We start from the raw sequence: 23937 nt of genomic DNA on the forward strand, positions 1-23937 counted from the left end.
AGTGCCTACGTAAAAAAAAAAAGCGTCTGTAAGCGCCGAAAAGGCGTTTTTACAGACAAGGCAATGGCGTCATGTACGTCAGAGCCGACGTCGCCTCCTGAACATAATCCCAGTGTTCCAAATTCAAATGGACCATCTTCAGAAGACAGCCGAGAAGTGCTCATAATAGAATTAAGAAAACAGAACGAAGACCTGCGAAAGCAGATAGCTGACCTTAAAACGTTCGCAAAAGCCCAAACAGACGCCCTGAACAAACAGACGGAAAAGCTGGAAAAGAGCGAAAAGGCTTCCGAAGAGCTCAAGGAAGAAATAAAAACTCTCACAGCTACGATAACACAATTCATGAAGCATCAAAGAGATGCCATGGAAGTAAAGATTCCCGCTGCCATAGAAATTCAGTCCCAGACACCAGCTAAACCGACACAACACTTAGACCAAACTGAAGACTCAGAAGACGGTTTCACCTTGGTGGGAAAAAGGAAAAGAGGGCCCGTCACTCCACCTCAGGAAAGCCAGCTGCCGAAGGCCGGCAACAAGGGAAAACAGGCTCCCAAATCACAACCCAATCCGGTAGCCAAGCCAGCCACTAAATCTACCCAATCGAAAGCCAAGGCTAACGTACAGCCTTCGATTACAAAATTTGCCACCAGACCAGTACAAAACAAGCCGACCACCAAGACGGCCCCACAGCCAGTACCGAAACAAGTTACCACAAGACCAACCCAAGACCAGCCTGCGCAGGTAAGTAGCCAGGTCACTAAACAAGTCTTAACCTCCACAGAAAAAACAGTGCCAACCGTTTCGGCGACTGTTTCTCAAAGTCCCCCAAAGGAAAAAATTCCGCCTATAGTGCTCCGTGATAAGAAGAGGTTCATGGAGCTCATTAGAATTACTAAGGCACAATCAATAGACATTATAACCCGAAATAAAAAGGACGGCATTTTCTTATTCGTCGCCACAAGCGACAATTACCGTAAACTTACTACCCTGCTCGAGGAAAGGAATTACCCTTACCATTCCTTCTGTCATCCGGAGGAGAGAGCATTCCGGGTAATAATAAAAAACATCCCAGAATCACTCTGCATTGACGAAGTACGTGAACTTCTCTTTGATCAAGGCTTCCATCCCAAATTTGTGCAAAGATGGAAATTAAAATCCGGGACAGAACTACCAATTGTTCAGGTAGTTGTCCCTCGCGAAGAGCGACAGATCATATATATGACCAAACTCGGCGTCATCACAGTGAAGGTCGAGGTCCAGAGAGGAAACGGCCAGCCAGTGCAGTGCTTCAACTGCCAGCTTTTCGGGCACTCCAGCTCATATTGCCGAGCCCCCCCACGGTGCGTCAAATGTGCCGGGCATCACGACACTAGATCCTGTACCAAAATCCCAGAAGCACCTCCAAAGTGCAGCAACTGCGGTGAAACTCATACCGCAAACTTCAGCGGTTGCACCTGCCGTCCTGCTCCAAGAAAACCAAAAATTCCGACCGAAACCAGACCTCCACAAGGTTCTGCATGGAGTAACCAAGGTGGCAGAAAGCTAGCCCAAAAATTAGCCAGCGCTACCCAGCCTGCTCCAACTCAAACTCCTGCTCCAACCAATACACCGGACCTTAACTCCACAATGCAGGCGTTTACTGACCCGCAGGCTTTCCTACAAGTGATCGCCCTGGCTCACCAACTTGCTCGTCTTTTTCCAAATGTCGCCGCCTAAGCGGCAACACTTACCTGTCTCTATAACTTTCAGCAGCCTTTAACTCTTCGAAATGGCTGTTCCGAAATCTCTTATACTGATGACATGGAATGCAAATAGCTTACGCGGAAAGCAAGCGGAATTGGAGGACGTCATAACATTCTATGACGTCGACATCGTGCTCATCCAGGAAACTTTCCTGAAACCTTCGCATCGTCTCTCTTTCGAACACTTTTTTGTCTACAGAAACGATAGAACTCCGGGTCGAGGCGGTGGAACCGCCATTCTCGTCAGAAAAGGAGTCAAACACGAGCTCCTTCCATCGTTATCAGTAAACAACTTCGAAACAACCTCCATTAAAATCGATATCCAAGAACGTCCCTTCGTGATTACATCCCTGTACAGGAAATCTTCTGCATTCAACTATGCCGAATACCGATCACTCGTCGAAGGAAAATTTCCGAAAATAATAGGTGGCGACTTCAACGCCCACCACCCCACCTGGGGGTGTTCCAGAGCGAATCCCGCAGGTAACGCCATCGTAGCTCTAAGTGCAGATCTGGGCTACGGTCTTGCCTTGCCAGATGAACCCACCCATCACCCTAGTACAGTCTCTCAAGGCGCAGCAAGAATCCTTGATTTCTTTATTCTTCAAGACGTAAATCGCGATTCCGAAGTTCGAGTCCTTGACGAACTAGACTCTGATCATCGTCCGATCCTTCTCAAACTCGGAAACTGCGCCACCACTCAAGTCCCACTAACAAGATTCAGGAAAAAAACCGACTGGAAAAACTACCAATCTCTTCTCCTGAAATCCGATCCAATTCCGAAAATTAACACATCAGAACACCTCGAGGAAGCCGTACTCAAGCTAACTCGCGATATTCAGTCTGCTCACGAATCTTCCACAGTCAAAATTTCATCACAACCCCAGCCGTGGAAAAACAATCTTCCCGCTTCTCTTAAACGTGAAATTCGCATCAAAAACGGTTTATGCAGATTAGCTCGATTCACCCTTGATGCTGCAGACAAAAGGGAGGCGAACAGAGCATGCAAGAGGGTAAGGGCGGCCGTCTCGACTTGGCGAGCAATGAAATGGAACTCATTTCTCGCGGACCAAAGGCTGGATGGCCCCCCTTCCTTCTGGCGTGTCTCCAAATGCCTCGTGGGGAAGACGCACAATGTCATCCCTCCCCTGAAGTCAGCGGTTACAGGAAATTTTGCAGTCACTGACCAAGAAAAAGTCGAGCTCCTTGCAGAGACCTACGAAGCTCAAATGAAATGCCTCCCACCCGCACAGAACACTAAAACTAAAGACATTGACACTGTCATCAACGAATCCAACTCCGTCAAAAGACCAGTAACCCCCGCCTTTCTTCTCAACCATTTTGTATCTCCAAAGTCTCTACAGACTATGATCGGCAAACTTCAAACCAAAAAATCTCCAGGTTTCGATGGAATATCGATTACCCAGTTAAAAAAGCTCCCGCATAAGCAACTCGCAGAACTGGCAAACATTATTAACTCCATCATGAGACTGCAACACTTCCCGGCGTCTTGGAAACACGCACATATAGCGGTTATACCCAAGAAAGGAGCAAAATCATCTCCATCTGATTACAGACCTATCAGCCTTCTCAGCGCCATTTCGAAGCTTGCCGAGAGGGCAATACTCTACGCTCTCAACTCTTTCACAAAGGAAAACAACATCATTCCAGATGAACAATTCGGCTTTCGCGCTCACCACTCATCCGTCCATCAAGCTTCCCGTCTGGCTGCACACATCCATCATGCTCTTGACCAACGTAAAAAGCTTGGAGCAGTTCTTCTGGACCTAACCAAAGCCTTCGACAAGGTCTGGCACGACGGATTGTTCGCAAAGTGCGTGCGGTTAGGCCTCCCAGAAGACCTAACCGCTCTCATCAAGTCCTATCTCTCGGACAGATCTTTCCAGGTCAAGATCAGGGCGTCACTTTCCAGTCGTAAACAAATCGATGCTGGCGTACCTCAAGGTTCCCCGCTGGCCCCAGCCTTATTTAATCTCTTTATTTCAGATATGCCGAGAAAAGAGCATATTGACGTCGCCTTTTACGCTGACGACACTGCTTTCTTCACGGCCGCCAGGTTCGAAGTTACAATTCATGAGCGTTTACAGAAGCAGCTCGATCATGCGGTCAAGTGGTTCAAATTCTGGAGGTTGCAAATCAACCCCCTGAAAACCCATGCCATCATTTTCCACAAGAAGCGTTACGCACTGCGCGTCTCGCAACTTAAGATCGACACCGCAATAATTCCATGGCTGGATAACGTCACGTACCTAGGTCTTCACTTCGACCGGCGGTTCGGTTGGCATTCCCAAATCCAGAAAGCAATCCAAAAAGGTTCGGGGATAGCAAACCTGCTATCTCCTCTGATCTGCCCTTCTAGCAGGCTTCCCATCTCCATCAAATGCTTATTTTACAAGATGTTAATTCGGTCCGTACTCCTCTACGGATCTAATGTCTACTTCAAGTTTGTTACACCCAACCAGGTCAAACGGCTTCAAGTTTTCCAAAATAAGCTCCTCAGGAGAATATTAAACGCTCCATGGTTTGTCAGAAATAATCAAATCCATAGGGAAACTGACACTCCAGAAATCAAGCACTTCATATCTCAATCATTCCACAAACAACAACTCAGCTCAAGTTCTTCTGAAAACGCGCTTGTTCGCGAGCTGGTCGACATGCTGGGAGCTTAGCACCGCGTCACCGCTAAGCTCTCCCCCTTTTCCAGGCTGAAACGACCTCATCCGTCGCTACAGTCATAACTTTTGCCCCCATACAACAGTACCCAGTTGTGTGTTAACTCAGGTTCGCGAATCAATAGAATCGCCGGGCTCTCGTGCCCAATAACGGCTGCCCGATCAGCGGGTGCCATATCCCCAAATTTAATGCAGTAGCAGTAGTGATCCACAGGGGTCAACTGTGAGGCGGTTTCGGTTTAGTGTATTGGTAAGCCCAGAGGCAGTCCCACATAACCCGGTCCAACTTGTCACTCCAGGGCAAGTCTCCGCGACCAGGTATGCGTCATGCATTCCACCGCCTGGTTTTTAGGCCAGAACAAAAAAAAAAAAAAAAAAAAAAAAACTAATGTGATATATTACGGAGCGACTTAAAATTTATCAAAATAAAGGGCTAAAATAATGTTTGCCGGTTTATAAACTCTAATAATAATAACTAATATTTTGAATAATTTAGCGTACATCTGATAACCGCACGGCAACCAGCTGTCATATATGCAAAATTCTTGAAAGCAATAGTGATAAGAGGTTTTAACTCTTACCTATAAATTTGTGGCCGTATAATTAACTGTAATTTTTAGATATAGTATAATGTTAAAATAACTTATAATTGGTAACATTTTTGTTCAATTATTTTGTATGTCAAAACCAAACTGAATTAAAACTCAGAGTTGATGCAGCAACATTCTAATGTATCGACCTCACAAATATCCTTGAACTGATCTAACTTCCTATGTTTTGAATGTTACCCATAGTTTGTAATCGTTAATAAATTGAGTCTCGGCTCATGCTCAATTTATTTGCCCAATATTTTAAACATCTGCAATTCGACGTCTTAAATCATTTTCAATCTACCAGTGTCCTCTTTGTCTTAAAGCTTTAAATCACTAAATTAGAATTGTCGAAACCATGCTTGACATATGTCTTCTAGCAAACGATAACCTTCAGCGGCTTGTTTCTTTTAACGAAACAAGAAAATTAATGCGTGTCGCAAAAGTATATTGTTGGGCACACACTTGAGACTTAACATTTTCAAAATATTATCAATCTACAATGCTGTTATTTTGACATAACATAATATAACATAATATGTGTAGTTTTGAGGTAGATGTCAGTAGAATAAAATGACATATGCATGACAACATAATATTTCATAATTATGGATAGTGAAATTTGTGACAATAACTAGAATGTAATTAGTGACACACCTGGTAAGTATCTATTAAGTTATTAATATTATAAATTTGCTCAAATACAAGGCGTTCTATAACTTCACATATTTGTATACATTTTGTATAGAATATTTCAAGTATTTATATAGTATAATATGCATTAATCAACCAGATCCAATAGAAATCTAGTTTATAAGGCTATGTATAGTCTATTCAAAACAGGAGTGAACTCATGTCATCGATGTATACCTATCAAAAGTTGTAAATTAATTTTACCGTAAGACGATATTTTCCTTCTCATTTTATTCTATGTAAACAGCGATAGAATGCTATTTGACAACTTCCAACATGTAACCGAAAGAGCTTGCAAAAGTTGTCCGTTTGTAAAACGTCTGCAAAATTCTTCAAAGAAGAAAGACTTCATAGAGAAACAGACGTCTTCCAAGTTCACGATTTTATATCGGAGCTCTATTCGAGATATTTCTCCACTCTTTGTCTCTCGGACAATAGATGTATTACCGAGCTGGTCGATATTTTAGGCCAATAACTCATTTGTCTCTTCGTGGCCTTATTCTATCACAGCCGACACTTTCCCGTCGTGCTCAAACTCCAAATTGTCTCCACCTCCTCCGACGAGCGATTAACTCATGTACCGTAAGCTGCGTGGTGTGATAAAGACGCCACGTCCTTCTCTGACCCTTATGCCTTAAGATGTTACCGGTTACGGGCACCCTCCTTACTAACAGTAAGAAGTATCAGTTAGGGTGATTGGAATAGCTGATAGGGTGGGATTTAGTATGCAGCCCAGAAGCAGTCTCCACATAACCAATCCAACACACTTATTTCTGCGGGTCTTCCCAAACAGGTATCCGTAACAGAATTCCCCTTCCTGGTTCCAGGCCACAAAAAAAATTCTTCAAAATATTATAATTACGGGATATAAACCGGCAAAAGTTGTTGTAACGCTTTGTTTTAATAAACTTCAAATCGCCCCGGTTTTTATTGAAAATATTTTTGTGCGTTGCAGCTTCGCTGATTATTAGTACGGGCACGGTCACTAAAATATCTAAAAAAAACAATATACAACAAGAGCCAAAAATAAACCATCTTTAGGCAAACAGTTGACGAATAAAGATCAGTTTAATAATCCAGTTAGCTGTATCAGACATCAAATATACGAAATGTATAAAAACAGTAAGTAGTTTTTTCAATTGAAACATAATTTAATACAATTATTTCAGAGAAAACTATTAGTCTGGAATATATCCGTAAAGAGCCAAAACATATATAGTTGTTTGAGGGATGCAGAACATCCCTTCGTACATTGTTGGGTAATATAGAATTTAAGTGATGTAAAGATAACCCCAGAAGGGGTCTAATGGAAATTGCAGATATTGCTTTTAAAAGAATACAATTTTTTAAAGCATACAATATAATGAAGGAAGAATTATTATATCAATTCACATATTTAAATGAGACATAGATATTTCAGAATGGTACATTGGGTCACTCATTACAAAATGATAATAAATATAGTGTAAAGACAACAAAAGTTTATGAAAAGAGGCAAACGTTGGAATAACTATCGATTAGGTTTTGTTACTCATAACATTTTTTAATAATTCATTAAAAATATATAGTTTTTCATATTGGAAATAGGAATGATTTATTCCTGGTGCAGAATTAGTATTTTCCTCTAATTCTAAGGGTGACTACGATGGAGAAATGAACCTTAATTTGTTTCTACAGTGGTTTGAAAATCAGCTTTTAAAGATCCTGGAGGAACCATCAATTATTGACTGCAATTAAGGAATGACCTAAAGTACATAAAATAAGTTTCATAGAAACCGTGTTAAAGAATGAACTATTATAAATTGTTAATGGATAAATATAAATGAAATGTTTAATTGGAATTTATTTAATTTATTTTTTTTAGAAATAAGCCTGAGAATTCTTGGTACATCAGATTCCTAAAAGTTATGGCCACAGAGTATTACATATTCCTCCCCATCACTGCATATTTAATGCAATTCAGTTGATATGGGGTATAGCAAAGAATTATAACAATAGACATTCATGTCGAGAGGGATATTCAAGCCAGAACTATCTGCATTTATGGAAAGAAGCATTGTCGACAATAACAGCTTCGCTGTGAATGAGCTAGAAAAGACGCATTGAAGAAGAAATTGACAAATGGTGGAATCGGGAGCAAGTTTCTGATATATAATAAACAATCAGCTTAGTTATTCACTTGAGTAGTGATTCTGAAAATGTCAGTCATTTAATGAAACTTTATGAATATTGGTTTATGATTCAATGCTTACAATTACCAAGATAGGGTGATGAAAGAGGAAACAACTAAAAGTCAATATATAATTAATATACTTTAACTGTAGGAAATTGTATTATGTAATATGTGTATTGTAAAATATATGAAAAGATAAATAATACTAACTGTTTTACAGTTATGGCAAATGCATTAATGAGAACGCAGTGATTAAATATAGTTTTATCAACAAATATGTATACAGGTAGTAACAGAACAAACTAAGGAGAAATATCAGAAAAAAAATAGTAATATCAAAAATGCTGTGAGTGAGAACTGAAACAAACTGATCATGTTTGACTGCAGAAAATGCAGGGAATTTAACATCTCATCGTAAATATAATATCCATGAACCATCACTATCGAAAACTTCTGCAAGAACTCCAAATATCTACATAAATATTTTAAAACTCATTTTTACTTAATTTAATTTTACTTAATTTAATTTTTTTTTTTACTTTAATTTATGGATATCGAACGACTTTTTATTTTCTTTTATATCCGCTATAAGTCCATCGGAAGCTCAACAGCTACAAATTAAATTACTTGTGGCAGCAAATTTCTAGTCCATTTTGAATTTATGAATGTGGACTATTGGACAATTTTACAAATTAACATTGGCAACCCTGCATACCACATTCTTCTAATCATCAAGTGGCTAGGTTTAATAATCGTTAGAGCATTCTTTAGCTTAGCGTTAACTTCATTTATAAAGGATTTCAAAATTACAACCCTTCCATGAATGTTAGCTTTGTGGATTTCACGTCGTACTGTTTTTGCTTAAGTGAGCTCTGCTGACACCAATGGCCACAATCCGTTTTAATGTTAGTAGAAATTTGTCAATTAAGTTTGGATTTTGTCCACTATTTCTCTTCGCCGATGGTGTTTTATCATGTTTTGTGTATGCTATCATTATCCTGGATACTGCCGCTCGTAAAATGTCGAACAACATACGATAAACCTACATCTCTCTCAATATATATATATATATGAACATATGAGACATCACCGGTCAGTTTTTAACCGTTCCATATCAAAGATCTATAGACAAATTAGAAAACTTGGCAGGTAAACTGAGCAACACATATGCGTCGCATTATTTATATGGTAGTGGTGTACAGCGAATACATCCAACAAAATGTACTATTTTGCATGGTGTTCATATTATTTTGTCTATCTATTCATTAAATAAGAACTCTCGTATCTTGCATATTATTATCACATATCCTCAAAAATTAATTATTATAAAACATCTAATTTAACCAAATATATATCGCTAAATTAAAAATATTTCAACAGACATTTACAAGTAGTAAATAAACGAGATAAATAAATATGAATAATTATTTTTTATGGCTTGCCATTTCGAAGTCATAATTTTAAAAGTGACTGCAAAACACGCGAAAACACATAAACCGTCCCAGGCGTGAAGCTCACCTCTCCGCCCGAATAACCCCCTCGCCGACTAGCCCCTTGTCCCACCGCGTGACGAAAACTGACACCGTTCCAGGTATATTTTTATTTGACAAAGAAAAATTCCGCCGCCTTCCTTGTCGCCGTTAAATCTTTACGACTACGTTTAATTCGCAACCGTAAAATTTTTCATAATTCGCCGAACGATCACCAGATCCCGGCGATATTTATGGGATTTTTCTGTTTGTTTTATGTTATTCGGGGTGCTGTTTGCGCAAATTGAACATCGGAGATACCCTCCCTGTATTTGCCTTTGGTAAAAGCCTATTGACAATTAGCTATAAATCAAACGAATAAGAATAAGATAAATTGCATCCTTAAACTTCTGAAGCAGTTGATAATAAAGAAAAACATAGATTATAGATAGTAATATATTTTCATATATCAGCATTTGAATGTAATCATATCAAGGGTCGCAACTATGATTTGTTAAACAGGATATAATAAATAATTTTAAGTGATTATCAACCCATTTTCTTATGTTATTTTTTATAGATCCAAATATTTCTTGTATACTATGCAGCTATGTATTACATTATTGTAGAGAATCTAATTAATATGCATAAATAGTAGAATTGTATTAAACTGTTAAGATTTTGGAACTACGAGAGTGGTCAGAGTCAAATATGATCGAGATATATGCTGTGGCACGTTTATTTACTGTTGAAAAAATTTACAAAAAGTTATACTTTTTCTATGTATTTCCCCTCACTAGTTGGGCAACTCGGATAGCCACGAACTTTGTGCGCACGAACTCCTCTAACTCGTCGTCGGTGTTGAATCTTTAACCTTCGAGGGTTTATTTAAATGGTCCAAACATGTGGTAGTAGCAGAGTCATAAATCTGAACTGTAAAGGGGTGTTGCAGTACCTCCCACCCTAATTTCGATCGTGAGACGCGCGGTATGAGGTAACGCGTTATTCTGGAGAAGAATCGCACTTCGTGTTGGAATGCACCTTCGTTTCGAGCAATAAGCGGATATCACGAATGTTTTCAGAAGGTTGGAGTAGTAGGCAGCATTAATTGTACGTTATGTGCGCAGGAAATCGAGGTATAGCACGCCTCGTCGGTCCCAGAACACCGTACACAGAACCTTATCCTCGGACCTGGTTGTCTTCGCTTTGATTGGCGCCCCTCCCTCCTTCTTGCACCACTCATTAGACGACATCTTACTTTCGGGAGTGTAATAGTGTACCCATATCTCGTCTGTAGTGAAGCTTCGCGTTAAAAAACCGTCCCCCTCCGCCTCGTATCGCGTCTGTAAGAGGCGACAAACTTTCAAGCCGTAAATTTTGCTCGAAATTCAACAGTTTCGGAATCTATCGCGCCGCTATTTTGCGATATTGAAGGTATTCGTGGATGATAGACTCTACACTAACAATATTAATTCCGAGTTCAGCCGAAATGTCTCGAACATTCATCCTACGGTCCTCCTAAATGAGTTATTCTACGCGGCTAATGTTGCTTGGTGTGATGCTGGATCGCGGTCGAGGATCATTTGGCCCATTCTCGGAATTTTCGCGGCCATCTTTGAATGCTTTGGTTCATTTAAACACGGCAGCCCTATTCAGGGACTCTCTACCAAACTAATTTCGGAAACGCAGACAAATTTCCGCCTTTTTAACGCCTTTCCACACAGTTCGTAACGGACCCAGGTATCACATAATATAGCCATGACCTTCAAAACATACATGCGCGCCCTCTAAAGCGTTTGTCTCGATCATATTTGAACGACTCTCGTATATGGGTTTTTTAGTTGTCAGTACAATTAAAATAATTTATAGACAATTATAGACAAATTAAACGTATTAGTATGGCAGAGAGGCAAATGAAAATTTTAAAATTAAAAACTGACGACAGTCGTCATAGCAATCAGTCACGGACCTTTATATAGTTCCTGCCTCCAAAGGACGAAAATGTTTCATCACAAAGCTATCAAAAACAATTGCTATACCTCCTATCACACAGGAGCCAGTATTTTTCGACTTATACAACAAAATCTTAGACAATAATCAAAATTTGAGTTCCATAGTATCTCGGAGATTATTCCTTCAAATCCTTCATCAGAGTATATTCATCTATAGGAGTAGGTAACACATCATTGCTATTAGCTAGCTAATAGCAGCTAAAACATGGCTTATATGCTCTGACATATCCATTAGCGGTGCAGACCCTTGAACTGTACGGTCTGGTTATATCTAGAAACAACATTATATTCGTTTGGATCCCCAGCCACAAGGGTATACCAGAGAACGAATTGGCGGATGATCTCGCCAAAATCAAAGATTTTCTGTTTTTTTTTTAAATTGGTCAATTAAAAACTATTACTTTTCCGCTGCTACCTCTTTAGGGAATAGAGATTTGCAAATAAAATTAGACAGGCTATTAATTGGTCCCTGAAAATTTACCCAATTCTCCCCAATTAATCCAACTGAGGAACCTCTGTGTCTTAATTGTGAGGACCCAATATTCGTCTCCCATATTTTCGTGAAATTCAGAAATTTTTTAATTATCAGAATAATTCACGACTTACTTGATTCATTGAATAATATGCTTCCTCAATTTTTTTCTTAAAAATATTTTATTTTTCTCTTTTTAGTATTAGATATTTACTCAATAAATTACACAGTTATTTTATTTAATATAACAATGATTAGGTCAAGTAAAGGTGCAGCTCGTATGAGGAGAAATAGGAATAAATAGACAATGATTGGAAATAAGAAGCGCCTCAGGCCCCGGGATACACAGCCTAGGTAATTTAACAAATGTTCTAATTAAACAAAAACCTTCCGAGAACCGGACCCGCAACCTCCGGTTGGGAACAAAACGCTTTAACCATTACACCATAGAAGCAGTTGTCATCAATATTTCCAGGAGGTCTTATATGTTATAGTTAGCGTTTAAAAAGCAAACTGAATTGCTTTTGCACTGAATGGTTTCCGTCACATCAGCTCAACAATAATCAACAATAATCAAATATCTGATTATTTTAGATAAAAAATCTAAATGTAAAAACTTTGTACGTGGTTTTGAAATTTGGACGTTTTCCTCGATTTAAATCCCCCCCCCTTCCGCTAACTGTTCCTAATTTGGTTCTAATGTGATCACCTCAGAAGTGCACTCTTTCGAATAATAAGAAAAGAATTTCGAAAATCGACTCACTACTGATGGAGAAATCGGCGAACATACATTACAAAAATATACAGCCGAAAATAGAACCTTCTCCTTTTTCAAAATCGGTTAAAAAGGAAGTCTAGAACAGTTGTGGCTAATCGTCAGCTGTGACGATTTATTACTTAGTAAAGAAGGCTTTATTCATTGAGTAGTTTGTATATTTTTCAAATTCTAACTATAGATTGATTATATTGGCGATTAAAATATGTTCTTACTTAAATTTACTTTTAAACTTTACTTGAAACTTACATAACCTATTATAAATTAAATGACAATTTATATGAAATTATTTACACCTGAAACTGTTTACCATTACAATACAATTCTCTATTATCCTCAACTATCCCTAGTAAAGATGGTTACAGCTATTATCCTCTTATACTATTATAATATATTGAATTAACAGGGGGTAAGTTTTTAATTTTAAAAACCCCATAGAGGTATCCGGGTTAAATAAAAGTTGTAACAGACAGTAAATCTAATGCATTAAAAGAACAACGAAAACAATCCTTCGTCCACTACCCCTATCTCACCCTGTTTATTTTTCATCTGAAAAGGATAACAAAAGATTATTGAAAATCAATCAGGCGAAACTGAAATTGAACACATCAAAAGTTCGCGCACAAACCCAAACGTAGATATCTCCACTGCCGTTATTGCATCTGTTCGGTCCCTCTGTTTCAGTCGAATCATACGAATGCCGAGCCTTCCATAAAAAATTAAAAAATACCATTCACTAACCTTCTATTCTCCACATACTTCTAAAAAATACTTTGTATTTTCGGATATGTTTTATGTGCAGTTAAATACTACTGATTGTTATTTGCAGCTACGATGATTTTATCGAAGTTGCTTATAATATAACATCCATTTTATTCATTGAATACTATATTTGTTACTAATTGACAAGTATCAACAAATATATCAAATATCATAATCACACTGCAATAATATCTACTACTAGTGACTACTACTGACATCTATCATATTATTTCTTTCCTTAAAATATTTAAAGTTACATTAGTTTATTTAAAATATAAAAAACATAACTAAATATTCGTGATATTTTCCAGAAGTCAAAGAATGTTTCAACATTGTAAAACTTTTTGTGTTGTGTTGGATCTGCAGATTTGAACAATTTAATAATTCTGGAAAGATAACTATATATAGCGTCTGGCATCATATAAATTGATAATGTCAAAACGTCCAATGTTGCCTTATAAACTTTGAGTTTTCATTCATTTTGGCGTTGACATAAAAAAAATTCTATATTTTGAAATAAAATAGTGAAACAAAAATGTTATTGTAAAAAAAATATTTTAACATTATTAGTACATCTAATGCATATAACAGTTCAATTGAAAAGTGGCCGGCCTGAGACGTAGATGGCGCTACTATCGTTAAATCCCTATGATTTTTTTAGTTAGCCCTAGCCCTCAAAAGATGCGTGTATAAAATTGACAGCTATCTGATTATTAGTTTGTGAATTATAGCATTTTGAGTGAAGCAACTTTTGTTATTATGAAAAAAATGGAATCTTGCGTGTTGATAAAATATTGTTTTTTGAAGGGAAAAAATACAGTTGAAGCAAAAACTTGACTTGATGTCGAGTTTTCGGACACTGCCCCATTAAAATCAAACTTCAAGGATTGGTACGTTAAGTTTAGGAGTGGTGAAATGAGCACTAATAAAAAATCCACAAAATTATTTTGTGTACATCATATCATTCACGAATATTTTTGTATTAGAAAGCTCCGTGCAAAGCGGGTGTCACGTGAGCTCACTTTTGACAAAAAACAACGACGAGTTGATGATTCAGAGCAATGTTTGAAGATGATCAAGCGTAATAAACTCGATTTTTTGCGTCGATATATGACAATGGATGAAACATGGCTCCATCATTTCACTCCGAAGTCCAATCTACAGTCATCCGAGTGGACTGCACACAATAAACCCGCTCCAAAGCATGAGAAAATAGTCGGCTGGCAAGGTTATAGCGTCTGTATTTTGGGATGCGAATGTAATAATTTTCATTGACTACATTGAAAAGGGAAGGACCATCAATAGCGACTATTACATAGCGTTACTGGGTCAAGTAAGACAATGCACGGTGTCACAAGTCAGTGAAAATGATGGTAAACATCCATGAATTGAGCTTCAAATTGCTTCGTCATCCACCGTATTCTCCAGATCTGGCCCCCAGCGTCTATTTCCTGTTCTCAAATCTCAAAAGAATGCTCGCTGGGAAGAAATGTTCGTCGAATGAAAAGCTGATCGCCCAAACTGAGGCCTATTTTGAAGCAAAGGACAAATCGTACTACAAAAATGGTATCGAAAAGTTGGAAGATCGCTGTAATCAATATATCACCCTTGAAGGGAATTAAGTTTATTAAGTTGAGTAAAAAAACTAATTTTGGCAAAAAAAAACGTGTTTTACTATGGTAGGTTGGGAACTTTTCAATTGACCTATTATTTCTTATCATTATTATAGGGTCATAATAGGTAGTAGATGTAAATACAAGACTTTGTGTTATATTTACATTGAACTCTTTTCCAATTATTTTCTAATGATCATTCAATCATCACTGTGACTTTCGGAATCGCTTTTAAACTAAATAACTAAGCTGTTAATTTCCAATATATATAACACTTGTTCATAATTCCATCATTTGTCAATTTCTTTCTCTATATATCTTATTGGGTTCAATCAAAGCGAAGGTGTTATTGTAGATAATGCTTCTTTACACATATCCTGACAGTTCTTGCTTTTATATTCTTTTCAACCTAAATGTCGGTTGTAATAAATCTTTGCTACGCCCATATCAATTCGACTGAATCTAGAATGTTGAATATACAGTAGTAGGGAGAAGGACGTAATACTCTGTGGCCATATTGTTCAGTAATCTGATCCACCATGTATCTTTTTTCCAGGACTATTTCTAAAATACTCAATTACATAAAATGCAATGAAATATTTTATTTAGATTTGCCGAGAAACAAGTTAAAAAAGTTCAAACTTTGGAATGGATTCTTCAATGTATATTTTATGTACTGTAAACCATTCCTTAATACTTGCTTCTGTCCATGTATCACATGTGCTATTGGTATCTTCTCCACCATTGTACTATGGTATGGTTGAACATATGACACTCTTGAACTTAAAAGAAAACACTATCTTTACGCCAAGAAAAAAATCTTTCCTATTTTCAGCATGACGAATAATATATATGCAAAGAATTGTTAATACATGTTATGACTAACAAAACCTATTCAATTGTGATTCTAAAGATTACCTGTTTCCATCAACTTTTATTTTAAATAATTCTATTCCTATAAAATCAATGCCTGGAAGTTTCCTTACACCTATATTATATTATAGAAATATAATTATTACCCATTATATACATTGAATAAAATTACTCACTGTTCTTATAGAGTTCATATATTTGATCTCTGATAGAGATAACATCAAGGTGATATTGATTCGACATCCGCTTTGTATGAGTTTGTTGACAGTTTTTTTTTTCGGTGTATCCAAGATTATATTGTTTTTAATTTTTTGAGATATTTTACTGATTGTGACTGAAATATTCAGTGCAGTTGCAACACGCTGGAAAATATTTTCAGTAAAAGCAGTAGCAACTTATTATTTAACAGTAAAAATGCTTACCCCTCTAACACATTTTACTGGCAAGAGGGAGCCTCCACTATCTCGTTCCCATTAGAATTAACGGACTAAAGACGCAATCTGTTTCAGACTGTGACTGTCCAACGGCTTTGGCATTTTCAAACAAAGTAACTATTAAAAGCTTTTTGAAATATATTAAAACAACCGTGAAAACAACGATTGACGGTTTACAACCTGTAGTACTTAAAAATAACATTTTTGAAAAATTTTGGAGGCGTTTGACAACTAGACGACGTTTATAGGCTGATTCGGTTAAATGTTCAAAACTACCACATAACATTGGGTCTCTTTTTAACTCGAATAAAATGAGAAGGAAAATATAGTCTGATTCTAAAATGCATTTACAAAGTGCGGCAGGCAATACAATAAACATCTTGATAAGGTGAGTTCACTGTTATTTTGAAGATACTATATGAATAGCTTTATTGCAATGCCATATTTCATTCAATCCAATAACAGTAGCTTATAACTGAAACTGCAAATTCAACATCGATTTATTGGATCCCAAATCAGGTCCGCATTAGTTAACTGAGAGCGTTCTGAAATTGGCTCTTAAGCGAGCTATGTACTCACTAAGATATCGGCAACCTGCCGGCCCATTAATGCAAGACTCTTCAATACTCCATTGTTCTAGTTACTTGAAATTGGATTTTACGATATTATATACACTGTCAAAGTTATTACGAATTTTAATGTTTCCTTAAACCATACATAGAAGGTATATATCACTGTATTTTGGCTACATATATATATATATATATATATATATGAAGTGACTACAATAAGTCAAATGCTGCATTAATTAGAAGATGCCAATCAAAATCTACTAATGCATATATTATATCAAATTGTTGATTATCTGTTACTTTATAAACCAAACGTTGCCATAAAATAATTTATATCGATATCAGAATAATAAATAATATCGATCAAAGCAAATGCTATCACATCATTCCCCAGTATTCGATTAAAATTAAATCCTTTAGTCGATCCTATCTGTTCTTTTCCACTTCCCCACCTCACTTCCTATTCGCCATTCCCAGCGATAATAGCAGATGCTAAGTCTATCGCATTTTGATTTCAAACAATCGACGCATCCAGGGAACCATGGATAATGAAGATATGCGTGGAAATCTGGCGGAAAACTTAACTCATTGTTTCGTATAAACGGCTTTAATTTAATACTTCCGAGAAGAACAATCTATATAGGTAATGAAACGTGTAGGGTTAAAAAAAAACATTTTGTTATTTTAATTTAAGAGTTATATTTTAGTTTAATTGAAAGAAGTAGCGAGTTGTTCGAATTATTGTCTATCCGATCATATTTTAATCTAAACAAAACCTTTAATTCTAAACCCTTCACTCAGCAAGTCCCATAGCTCGACAAAATTCCATATTCTTTTTTATATATAACAACATATAACATATACATGATTGCAGTTATAATACGATCATTTATATTAGAGATGCTGAAAAAATATCGATATATAGTTATATGGATATTTTTTAATCGATATTTTTCAATATTTAAAAAAAATAATAAAGATATTTCTTAAACATTATGAAATACATCAGAAAATTGGTATTGAATTTTTAATATGGATATATCGAAATATCAATTTTTTTCTCGCCAGCTAACACCCCTAATTTATATATTATATAAACGAACGAAAGATAAATAAATGATTATGATCAGAAATGTATTATTTTTGGAATTCAATTAATTTCAAATAATTTTCTGGGTATTACCAAATTCAATATTATATATATTAAAATGGGATGCTTGCTATGTTCAAGGAAATCATTAGCAAGATCAGAAGACATTTGATTTGGTGAGAATCAGCAAATCTTCTGATATAGTCCGTAACCACATCCAACAACACAAACGCGTACATACCAAGGCGTATTCATAATGTACTTCAGCACCTTATTTTTGAACATTTGAATCATATTGGTCACTGGTGCAGCCCCACAGCTGATTTCCATAGCTCCACACTGGTGTCAGTATCTGCTGATTTAAAATAATTAACAACACATTTTCCTGAACTTGATGTTGAGCTCTATTTTAAGACATATAGTGGCGTAATTCTCTAATTTGTGTATTTAATGTGTGTAGATTTTGCTTCATTTAATCTCATTCGCCATTTTTTAATCCAGATAGCAATTTTATCAAAAGAAGATTGGAGTTTCCGGGTTGAGCAGTTTGTAGTCTCATATGAGTCAGTATAATGTTGCGGGGAGATCACTGATGTAAAAGAGATAATGTCCTCTAATTGCTAGGATAGTCGCATAGATGTTTTAAATTTTTTTTTCATCGTCATTTCGCGACTATACAACAGTACGGTGTTGATATAAAGGGGAAGGGCACAGACAAAAATTGTATATAAAAAATAACAAATTAAAAAATAAATAAAATTAATAATGCAAACAGGGGGGCTAATAGTATAAATAATGTATATACAATTTTAAAATAGATACAAATACAGGACTATAGCCGCAACCATAACAAAGTGTAGGTTCTATCTAGACAGCACACATTAACACCCATACCGAAGTGGTAATGGTTATTTGGTCAGTAAGATTTAACTTAGCATAGGCTAGATTCTATGGAGAAAATCGATTTCTCGTAGAAATCCAAGGAGTGTGTCTGCATTTTCTCCTACTTTGCAGTCCCTACTTAGCTCTAATCGGGATAAGCCGTGGATAGCCGTTCACTATATGGTAGACTGAAATAAGGGTACGGTGACAAAACTCACGGTGAGCAGACGGGCTCTAAGTGATCAAGTGGCCGTGCGAGAAACGACAATGGCCAAAACTCAATCGATTCTGATCTACGGCATGGTGACGAAAAGTAGGAACGCGAAGAAAAAAGAAAAAAAAAACAGCTTTAACCTCAAGAAGCCTGTTGTAGTTGGCCCTCTGGGCCATACGACGTTGTAGCTCGTTCTTTGTGAAACAATATACAAATGGGATAAAGTCAGTATTGTTACAAATATTTATGATGGAGAGTAAACCACAGTAAACTTGTCCTGATCCCATTCAGATAGAGGATACGGATGATTGACAGTGAGTCGGTGACCAGTGGATGGTTGAACTTCTGTTCCAGGAAACATTCGAGAGCATTTCGGGAGTTGATTAGCCATTCTTTGAAGGATTGTATTGTGATGTAGGATAAAGCTTTGAATATCGCGAAGAGTTCAGAGGTGAATACTGAACGCTGTCCAGGCAGCTTGAAACGTAATGCTGGGTTGTCTACCACAATGGCACTGCCAAGCTCACTGTGAGATTTAGAGCCATCGGTATATATGTGTTGCGGCCAGGGTAAGAGTGGAGAAGTTCACAAACTTATACCGAATAAGGTAAGGACAATGTTCTCTTTTATAAAACTGACATATTGATTCATATTTGTGATGGTATATAGAGAAGTGGGTAATATCCGACAAAGAATAACTTTCCCCGTTATGTCAGTAATCAGTCAATATAAATACGTAGACTTTACGCCATCTAGAATAGTAGGTAGAGTCCAGTTGGTAAAATAAGGTAACATGCTCTGTTAGATGAAACATGCTTTTATTTGTTATATTTCTTATCTGTCTCGGTCATTTTCTGAATCTTGTGTTTGACTGTTTCTCTTCTGTGACTATGTCGATCCAATATTAATCTACTGCAAGGCATTATTTTGATTAGGTGGTACATTAGGCACTAATCAAAGAATAATTCGAAAGCGAAAAAAGAATATTAACATTATGTATGCTCAGTAAAATCTTAATTTACAAATTAACGTATTACTGTTATTATGGTTTACTTGTATCAATACACAAATAAGACGAGTGCGGACAAGTACATATGTATTACCCAAATTAATATGAAATTAATTAACTACCTAAACCAAAGTTAAGAGCACATACAAGATACACTATGCAAGTTTGTGTAGTTTGGTTTGCTTCAATCTTTTAGTTTCCCGGCCGTTGTCTAGTAACTAAATTATTTCCACGTTGCCGTGATTTAGTAACCTTATCTAAGGTTTCAAGGTGAAATCTTTGTTAAATTCATTTAATTCTGAGATCGCTATTTAATTATTTAATTAAGTTACATATGGAAAAGTAGTGAATTTAAAAAATAATAATAATTCAGGCCCTGAAATATCGCTAGTAAAAGCCTATACTTTTTTAAAGAAAAATCGCCTTATGATACTTCTGATCTTGTAATTCAAGTTCAACTCGTAACATTTAGAATTATTTTAGTATTTTAAACATGGCTTTAAAAATTAACATTATTGGTGTCTACCTATTGGATTCAATTTCTTCACTATTTGAATCTTATGGGCAAGTATCTTCATCAGTATGTACAAGAGGAAGGTGAAAATATCTCAACTTAACAATGAAATCCTGTGATTTTCAATTAAAAGGTCATTTAATTCTTCTACATATTCGCCCTTCAATTCAACACAGTTAGTTCAATATTTCTCTTAACTTCCCCATCGGTTGTGAACTAATAGAAAATGGGGTGCTAAACAAATTGTACTTCAAATTACTCAGTTTTCCAATCGCTAACGCACCATGGTGTTTAGGTGTGTGGTCCTGGCGTAATATTATTTTTATTTCATTGCAAATTTTGACATCCGTCTGATGAAGAATATTGAAATCATATTTTATTTATTTTTTCTTTTGCTTTAATTTTTTTCCACCTTTTTTAAAAGTAATCAATTAACAGGACCTCTTTCACATCTCTAAACTCATTGGGAATGACCTTTTCGGCAGATATGATGCACTTCACTTTCTTTGACGCCAAACCACCGGCCGGCTTCCTTACACCGTTTCGACTACCGCTTCGTTACTAATTTGTAGTACTGTACTATTAAAACCAACAATTACGCGAAAGTAGTTTGAGTTAAGTTTTCACCTATCCTCCGATATCCGCATAGCCTGAGCTATCACACCCAATTCACACAATTTCATACATATTTTCACTAGTTCCCGGTTTCTGGTAGCGCTTCGCCTAGTGGCATAAAAGGAACACAGTCTCCATAAAATTTCACCAACTTCGGGAAAATTTTGCTAGGGGTTAATCTAGCCATAACGAAGAATGTTATCACCATGCTATATTTCCTCTCTGACGAAATATTCAGAAGACGAATATATTATCGAACTATTTGAAAGATGTAAGTAAAAATGTGTTATACGAAGTAGTAGTATGTGCACCCAGGCAGGAAATACATTATAATTTTTTCTTGACCAGAACGCCATCTCTGTGGCGAATCGAGAACTTTTCACCTTACCCTCTGTGTATACGTCATTTACAACTTTGAAGTTATTTTTTTTGAAGAACTTGTTCTCTTTTCTCTCATCTTTCAACCTCGTTTTAAATAAATTAGGGTTTGAACCCTATAGAAAAGTACGTCAAAGAGTTACATAGATTCGAATGTTATAATAGATACAGAATGGTACGTCATGTAGCAACTCAGTAAACTTGCATCAATATGAATCCGTTTACCCCACAACAAGAAGCTTTCAAAATATAGAGATCTTTTAAATATAATATTTAACTCAGAAAGTAAAGTAAGTAGAAATTTAATGAATATTGGGCTTTAATATATTAAACTAATATGACTAAGATAATTGAAATATTTCAACATCATACGACACCATAGAACATGACTAAGTAAATACAAATAATAAGGGAATATAAAAAAACAAAGCATGAGCTTAATCGTGATGCACCCCTTCGGTAATTTCACATTCCCGAAAAACAATTGGAATGATTTGGATCTGTTCTGTTGCATAGAAACGAATTCATTAGTTCGGAAATTTCCAAGCACGATCCAAAATTACTATACCATTTTATGCCGTAATAACAATTATAATAATTATTATTATATTGTCATGTAAATTGCACTCCTCTAATGACGGCATTTTATGTGCCTGTGGGAGCACTTTGCTTTCATTTTCAATTTTTTAACTCAATATGATTATTACAATGTGATACCAACATATACATTACAATTATACGTTACAGAAGATATTAAAAATGTTACAATAATTGTGTGTAAGTTTCCTACTAAGAAATAATTAGTCGAAAACTATTAAAATGTATTTTCACGGCCTTTATTTTATTTTGTTCAATGCATATTATTTTCCATATTAAAATATTTCAAATGAGAATGATAATGGCTGATGCCTGGTTTATAACACATAATAAAATATAGAATCAGCAGTCGTGGCCGAGCGGTTAAGGCGTCTGACTAGAAATCAGATTCCCTCTGGGAGCGTAGGTTCGAATCCTACCGACTGCGAGTTGATTTTTTATTTTTATATTCATATTTATTAAACTAAGTTAAGAAATTATAACTGTTTACTCCCACAATATGATTAAAAGTTTTTTTACTCCGTAAGTCTTTAACATATAGCTTGTTAATATCCCGAAACCAACATTCAGAATTTACTTCATTGACTTTAGTTAAACTGACACCTTTTTATTTACATTGTTTGAATAAAGGAATTATTAAAAAACAACAGAATGATGTTGGAATGACAATTGTTCCGTAGTTACTCGAAGCGTTTCATATCATATGGTGTAAGTGTAGTACCGCGCTAAAAACGATTCTTTTATGTTTGATCGTAAAATCGGGCATAGAGTTTTGTTTATGTTTGAATATGATGGAGCCGGATATATCGCGTGTGCTCTACTTTCAACAAGTCATCACTTAAAATATTTTCCTTTATATGCAATTGCTACTTGCCTATCATCAAGTAAGTATTATCAACGCGCATTAAAAGATTCTGGTGCAAAATATTAAGTTATATTCATTATTATATTGCGAAATTGCTTTAAAAGATGATGGTGAATTAAGAGAGAATTAAGTCACTGGAAAACAATGATGACTTTAGTTTGGTTCGACCCTATAAACAACAGTAATGAAAATAATTAATTTCGTAAGAGAATACCTGAAAATTTGGGCGATCCTAAGCTTTAGTATAGGAATTGATAAATGCATTAACACTATGCATTAATTGTTTAATATTACATATTTGCCAAAAGACGTTCAACGGAAATAGGTAAAGGTAAAATTAGGTAAAGATGCCATAATTTTTTATTATAGGAGACTAAGATTACCAGATATTAACAGTTTGTTCAATAGACAATAAGTTTCTTATGTGATTTACATTTTATAATAGTACGTAGAAGATAGCTTCAATAAGAACTCCTACACTTATAAACTAGAACTTAATTTAATTATGATTATATCTTATTCTAAAGACTATTATATGTGTTTATTAATCAGCTAGTATGGTAGTATACGTCCTAGCCTACGCAATTCGCTGACATCGGACACATTTAAGCAAGTTTAAGGCCAAGTTGTTTACATTTTATTAATCCAAATGTATTCCCAGATATTTATCATTTTCTGCTTACTGTAGTTCACAATTACTAATAAACACATGTTATAGCTAGTAGTGACTAATAGAGCAATATTTTTATCAATTAAGTTTATTTTTATTTAGTTAACCAATCAGTAACCTTGTTCAATTCTTACATGTTTGTTACGGAAACCAAATTGAATTTCCCTGAAATATTATTTCATTATTTTATTATTTTGATCCGCTTTCTTTATAATTATTCTGTAAATTGT

The 23937-nt window shown here is 35.9% G+C and overlaps 1 non-coding gene across 1 annotated transcript; it reads left to right on the top strand.

Moving 5' to 3' along the window:
- The first annotated feature begins 22517 nt into the window (after positions 1-22517).
- Positions 22518-22599, top strand: TRNAS-AGA (transfer RNA serine (anticodon AGA)). The gene has a single exon. It is a non-coding gene; the product is annotated as a tRNA-Ser (tRNA).
- The last annotated feature ends 1338 nt before the right edge of the window (positions 22600-23937 follow it).

Source organism: Rhynchophorus ferrugineus, unplaced genomic scaffold (genome assembly GCF_030347505.1).
Source record: "Rhynchophorus ferrugineus isolate W39M unplaced genomic scaffold, kcgeb_rfMv2 rfM1, whole genome shotgun sequence".
NCBI lineage: Eukaryota > Metazoa > Arthropoda > Insecta > Coleoptera > Curculionidae > Rhynchophorus > Rhynchophorus ferrugineus.